We start from the raw sequence: 7,511 nt of genomic DNA on the forward strand, positions 1-7,511 counted from the left end.
ATGCATCTACCTTATGGAAGGTGCAGATATATCAGTATTGGTGCAGATTATCCTAAATACATAAATTAAAGGATTTGATATCTTCAGGGTTTGTTTTTTTTTTTAGGTTTCTAAAACTGGTTTCTTGCTATTTTTTTGTTTGTTTTTGATTGCTCGTTCTTTTGTGCAATATTCACGAAAGTATTAAACTACTGTTCAGTGTGTGTGTACAGAGGCAATTACGTGTTTTAACAAGTGAATAAACACAAAAGAAAAAGAGAATTGCACTTTAAATGAGCTTTATTGCTTGGAGTTGTGCCTAAAATAATCTAGATGCCTCCTGCTGTGTGTGGCTTTTGTTTGAAACTAATTTCCCTGCTAGTGTTGCTGTTTCCAAGGTATCTTCACATCACTTTCACAGAATCAATATGCACTCTAGCATGTTTAAAAATATTCATATAGTGTACTGAGTTTCTGTTGTGCAATGACTTTAATTTAACCGTGGAATTTTAACGCTGATGATGCAGCCAGATTATTACTTTCCCCATCCCTGAAGCTTGTGCTTCCTACTGCCAATCAAGGCCAACGGCAAAACTTCCCTAGGACTAGCATAGCCCTTAAAGAATAATGTACCCAGCGTATGTTTTTGTTTGAGAAAAGAAGTGCAATATTATCTCTTAGACTTTCTGGAAATAATCAAAGGCCCTGAAAATCCAAAACAGTCCTGAATTTTTCATACAAATCCCAAAAAATGGGTTCCTCAACTTTGTCGCATAGCAGTGAGACTAGACACAGCAACTAGACTGCATCATAGGTCAGTAAAATTTATTTCATCTTTGATCTAAAGGCTGATTTGTTGTAATGATGCTAGAAAACTGAATACCATTTGCGTGATTTAATTTGTTTGCATGTCACAACCATATGCACATTCTAAAGTGTCATACTCGGGTAGGTTGCATGTTGGGGGGGAAGTATTTCTGGTTTTGCACAGCACATAATCCTCTTAATATGGACATTTTCTCGCCATGCAAATGGAAATCTGTTCTTGAATTGGGTTTCCATAACTATTCCTTATCTCGTTATAGTGGCTTTTTCTGAGCAGAGTGGACTTAATACATGATCCTGGTGGTAGGTCTCAGTATAGTAATCTTACAACTATGCTATCAAGGAAATTCAGTCACTGTTGTGGTAAAGCTGCTCACTGCCTACTTAATTGTAAAAGCACCACAATAAAAACAGTATAATTCCAGTGTCAGTGAAATCTTAAATTCAATACTAGCTAAAACAAGAGGTACCCTTACTATCTGCTTTGTTGTTTTTGTTTTTTAACCCAGGCCGGAGTAAATACTGTATATTGGAATTTGCTTGTAAAGTTGATTTAAAAACCTGTATGTAAAAAAATCTTTCCTCAATGTTGCTCTAGTGAATAAAAATAAAAGTCATAATTCTAATAAGTATCTATTTCTCCTGACTGTTCACTTCATGTATGTGAAGTCATTGTGCAGAATTATAGGACTTCAGACAAGAAATTGTGGGGGAAGGAAAGATTATGCTTATCCTTACAGTGTTTTCTCATTGAATTGTCTTTCTCCAACAGACTTGCAGGCTTTTAGCATGACGTTTCTTTATTCAAGAAAAAGAAAAGGGGGGGAAAAAGAGGCATAGAAAAGCTAAGAGTTTTATTGTATTGTTTACAGATGAACAAGGACTGGTGTGGCAAGTTTTTAAAGGTATGTTATCTCACCTCTAACGCAGAGTTGAGGAGAGAAGAGTGTTTCATAGTTTTCTTATGTAATTGACTAGTTAAAAATTATTATTGTAAGAGATTACTTTGAGAAAGTTAGTCCCCCACAGGAGTCCAGATCAATATAATGTATGCATACATGTAAACAGTCGTAAATAGCTCCTAATTATGTATTAGTAATTTGCCCATGGTTTGAATGGTTTATTATCCTTGAGAAAAAGGGAAATCTGCTCCACTGATTTCATCCGACCTGTTTCAGTAGATGGAAGTTCAAGTTTGAAATTTTAATCAAAATTTGGGGATGGGTAAAGGGAGAATCCTGCAGTTTGAAGTTAGAACACTTAAAAAATACTGCGGATAGAAGCTTGTAATCCTTAACCCTAGGTTTTATTTTGAGCTTCAAGATGATCTTTGAAGACTTTCACAGGTTTTGGGGGCGGGGGGAACCCCTGTATAGGGTTTCCAAATTCAAACACGTGTTTTAGGTACCGTCCTCAACTGAGACCCAAAAAGGTGGTTACGTACTGTGGATCCTCCTGCCTTGCAGTTCTGCTGGGTAAGTGTGTTCTTTGCTTGATGGACAAGACTGTTACAGCGATGTCTAATCCTATCGGTGCGATCATCAGACGTTAAAGGGCTGATGCAATGACTATGTAGTGTTCCTAAAAGCTGTAAGTCACAGCTTCCCTGTCTTCTCTGCCCTCACCCATCCAGAGGCAAAGGCCTTGTGGCAGTGATGAGCGATGTTCTACTGACTGGACTGAGAGTGATATTCTCCTGACGCTGGAAGAGATCTGCTTTACTGTCATCAGGCAGAATATTATATGTGAGGAGAAAGTCTTAGATGAGGAGAAATGTCTGACGCTTGCAACCCAGAATCAACACCTTTGGCACCTTTCCTTGTATAGGAATGGTTTATTTTTATGAGCACAACTGAATGTAGCTGAACTAGACTAGTTAATACTGGTGCGTGCATAAGATCAACCAGATTTTTGTGGTTGCTTCTTTCCATAGGTTATGAATATTAGCTGCTCTTTCAAATGACTGTTGGCTTTTAGCAGAGGACATCAATGCCACAACTCTAAAAATTAGTTACTCAAGTATTTAATGCTCATCAGTCAGTCTGAAAGGTAAGAAGGGGATTTTCTGTTAGTTCTAATTGTTTTCTGTGAAACCACAGGCAGTAAGAGTCCTCAGGTCTAGTACAATACATGGGGTAGGTCTGCGTGCTTGCTCCGAGTCCTCACGGAACACAGTGGGAGTTCCTGATGGGCAGCTAAAGGCAGAAGTAATTGCCTTGCATAACAGTCCAGGAACTCTGATTTGGAATAACTAAATTAAAAATCATTCTTAAAGCAGAACAAAATCTGAAAACTTCAAAGCTCTTTAAATAATAAAATGCTTCCCTCCGTCACAGCCTCTGAAAATCACTTAAATTGTTGAAAGAATTTTATGATAGAGGTTGGTTTTTAAAGCCTATTCAATGCTAGCCTCTGAAATAGCCCAAGCTGACAGGCATTTAAAAACAGTTTTGGAGATAGGATTCTCCAAAGGTTACTTTACTTTTTTTCAGAAAATTCCATAGAAATGCAGCAATTTGGGAGAAACATTTAGCTTTCAATTGAGCTTCATGTTGTGATAGAATGTGGTTCTCCTAATACATCTCCAATCAAAACAATTGTTTAGATTTTATTCTGAAGAGACCTGATACATCATTGTCTTGGGTGCTACAGTTAGAGAGAGAGACACCCTTGAAAATCAGCCGGTGTAAATTTCCCTTATGATCATCAGTATAGAACAGCTTTTGTGCACACGCAGTGCTGAGTCCGGGGATGGTAAATACCACTAACTCAGCTAAATCAGAAGTTTATGCATATAAAGCATAGGAGCCTTTAAAGACTTGGATCACTTAGGCTGATAGATTTCAGTGCATAGTAATATAAAAGCCCCCCAATTCCTACAACTCTTTACTCCATTTTAATTGCTACTGAGTTTGACAAACCATACTAATCCCAGGCTACCTTTAATCTCTGTGCCTTAGTTTCTTCATATAAAATTAGAATAATACCAGTGTTAGCAAAGTCCAGACTTGCAAGTTTCTATGCTGACAGCATGATAAAAATTCCCTGAGGAAACAAATTCTCCCATATTTTCTGGAATATTATATTAATCTCGCTGCCTCTGCCTCCTTAGGAGTTTTCAAAAGCCTGAGCTATATACAAAGCTCAATTTTAAAATAAAATAAAATTTAAAAAAAATCTTAAAGGAATTCCTTGCAGGGCAAGTTTTGTGGACTTTATTTGGAGCTATTTTGTTATTATGAGATCCAATGGAATTCCATCTTATTAGGGCTCCACAACAGTTATTTGCAGGAATTCATGAAGTATAAATGAGAGGGAACAGTTTCTCTGTGTGAGTTACATGCAGCACAGTGGACAAGTTCTCTGAAGCCCTGCGAGGAAGTTCTCATGGGAATACGTATCCCAAATAGTACATTGTCAGTATCATGGTGTAGTAGGAACCTGTGTTCCCATCTTCCTGGAGGATCCCAAAGGTGTATGTTAAGTTTATACAAAAAGTTGTGAGTTTACGGGATACTTTTTTTATTTAAATTCCACTCACCTTTGTCAAAGTGATTTGAGCAACCACCTTCTGGGTTGTTCAGGCTGCTACAGGCAGCTCTGAGTTCAGTCCTGGTTTATAAACCCTCTCAAGTTCTGCTCTGTAATTTCTGTGGGTTGTTGCTGTGTTATTTTATTTTTTTTTTTGTACTCAGGTAGCAACCTAGAAGCCCCCAGTCACAGGTGCGAGCCGTTTGTGCAAGATCTTGTATCAAACAGTAGTAGCCAAGCAGTTATTGCTGCAAGATGCACAGCAGAAGGTTGTCAAGCTGAGTTGATCCTGCCAGGATCTGAACTTATGTTTCTAGAAAGTCTATGATGTTTAAACCATATGCTTATAAACTGTGGCAGATTTGGTATTACCAATGCAGGGAAGCTTAATGATACACAAGCTCTCTACTAATAATACTCCCGTGCATTTTATGCTGGTGTTCAATTTCTTACTTCAAAAGAGTTAGTTAAGGTCTGTGTGTGTGCATTATATTAACGGCTGTTGAAAGCTCTGTGTCTGGCATTTCTGGGACACGCCGCGTACTGAAAAAATACTGTGTATTTGTATTTTGCATTTATATATGCAAAATATGTATTCCCTTTAAAACATGCTTCTAATGACACATTTTTGAGCTGCTTTGAGGGTGTTAATTTTCTCAAGAGATTGTCTTTGACAGTTGTTATTCTGTTACGTAATACTGTCTGATTTCCTACAAATTATTTCTTTGAAAGGAGAGAAAGGGTTGTGGAGGTTATTTTCTCACTGCAGTGTGAAATCGCATCTCTTACACTGCTGACACGGAACACTGCATCACCTGTGGATGTATGTCTTCTAGAGTCTTATCCTAGAATGTGGCTAGCGTAGGTACACACTAAGAAATTTGAGGAGAGGCGTTAGATACATGCTAATGGTCACAGGATAAGAGTTACAGAAGGGCTTCTCAGCTGTTCTGTACGTAAGGGTCATTACATGATGCTAACTGCTCTGAACCGAGTACCAATTGCACAGGCCTTAGCAAACGCATTTTTGTCAGTGTCTCCAGGGTAAATAACAAGGTCTAATAGTATGCACGTCCTTGGTAAAGCACTGAGCTCTACTGAGAAAAGGACAAGAATTAAGTGTTACTATTCCAATTGTAAATGCATAGAAAGTGGGTGAATAAAAGCAAGCAAGATGACATGCTTTGTCTAGGAAAAATCCCATGGAAAAAAATACTTCCGTCTACTCCCTTTCCCTCTTCAGATCAACTTAAAAGATAACTCATATTTTCATCTGTTTTGATAGCGAAAACTTCTGTTCTTGCCCTTCCTCCACCCCATTTTAATGCAGCCAGAAGGCTGGACTTTTGCTCCTGTGAACAGCAGAGGGCAGTGCAATGCAAGCAGCCGAAAGACTGCACGTTTATAACCATCTGATTTCTGTATATGTAATTTCTCTCTATGTCAAAACACCTTCCTAGGCATAGGTGGGGCTATGTCTTTTTGAGCAGCATACAGACCATTCGTCTCCTCACCCTGTCCTGTTTGCTTTGATGGGCCAGCCTCAAACTGAGCTATACTGATTTATTATTTTCAGCGAGCAGGAGCAACATTGTTCCATTAAAAGCAGCAATCATCTGTTTGGAGGTGGAGGAAGTAAACCAGGCATCGATAACCTCAACTGAAGCATGGGTCTAACTTGAACTGGAATAATTTAGTTGTTTTCCCTGCTTAGTCTCTGTGACAGGCTTGTCTTGTTTCAGCTGGCTGTATTTATCATTCGGCTCACTGACTGCTCAGGTTGGAAATCCACAAGGGATACAGGAGATAAAGACTAAACGTGCAAATGTGTTTGCAACTCCAAGCCCTTGTAGAAATCTTTAACTGCTCTTTCAGTGCACAAACATACCCTGCAGAGAAAATCCTGCCTGCCTGGGAAGAGGTGTTCTCTTCACTACGCTGCAACAATTTGCTGTGCTCGTGGTCACCCCTGGAAAATTACTCAGGGAGAACGTACACGTGTTTTCTTTCCTGTCTAATTGTGCATCAAATTTATGGTATATAGCATAGATTAAATAATCAGAAATCACTAATGCTATTGCGTTCTCAGTTTTCAGCATGCTTTAAATGAGCCTGATTTCTTGAGCATACTTCTGTTACATCTTTAAAAAAAAATTACTCCTAAGGTTTCTTGAATTTAGTACCCAGCAGGTAACACTTGCTCCTCAGACCATCAGTAATGGAAGCGGTCACTCATTTGCATACCATGTTTCATTGCCCATCAGTCTCGGCTGTTAGGATCTGCACTTTGATACGTGGAGGCTATAGCAGCGAGCAGCCCCGCTGCAGTAAGCCTTCCAGTCTGCAGAGCAGGATTTTTTGGCATACCAACATGTTTGAGAACATGGCTTAATTTGCTTACCACTGAGAATGCACTGAAATCCTGTAAGAATATTTAATGTGGAACAAACTCGGGGACGAAACTCAATTATTTGCATTTTATTTTTATGAAACATGAGGCCTGTTGCGATCATATTAATTTAAAGATAACATTTCTACAAGTAGAGCGAGTATGAATTAAGGTTAGAAGTTGTTATGAATTACATGTTACTGCCCTGAATTAGAATAGATACAAGCAAGCAATTTTTCAGGGAATGAAATTAGTGATGTGTTAGACCTTGGCTTTACATTGCAACTTGCTTGTTTGAGTTGTAGCTCAGGGAAACCTTGGGCTCAACCATGTTTTCTTGCAGTTCTGTTCCAGTACACAAGGAAAAGATTCTTAATGACCCCTAAAGTGCAACTGTTTGGAAATTTCCCTTTGAACCTTCAAGTCAATTGAGTTCATGTTAGCTGGTCACTACGTTCTTGTACGACTTTTGCTTTTTAATGCTTATTCAGAAAATTTTTCCTGGCCTCTCTTCTCTGAAAAACTGGTATCAATTTTAACAGTAAGCAATCAAGGCTTTACACCTTGGGTGAAAGCTCCATAGCAATACAGCATGGTACTTGGCAAACATGGTTTCTATTGCCACATCTGAGTGATCTTCTCAGGATAGTAGTGCTTTGCACCATTACTGAAGAATAATTCATTTTTTCGGACTGAATCCAGCAGAGGGAGTTTTGTGGTCTCTCTTTTTAAAAGCAATGACTGCTTTTTCTCCTGTGTTCCACAGAGGCTATAATATGAGTTATTG

The sequence above is a fragment of the Larus michahellis genome, chromosome 6 (genome assembly GCF_964199755.1).
Source record: "Larus michahellis chromosome 6, bLarMic1.1, whole genome shotgun sequence".
Lineage (NCBI taxonomy): Eukaryota > Metazoa > Chordata > Aves > Charadriiformes > Laridae > Larus > Larus michahellis.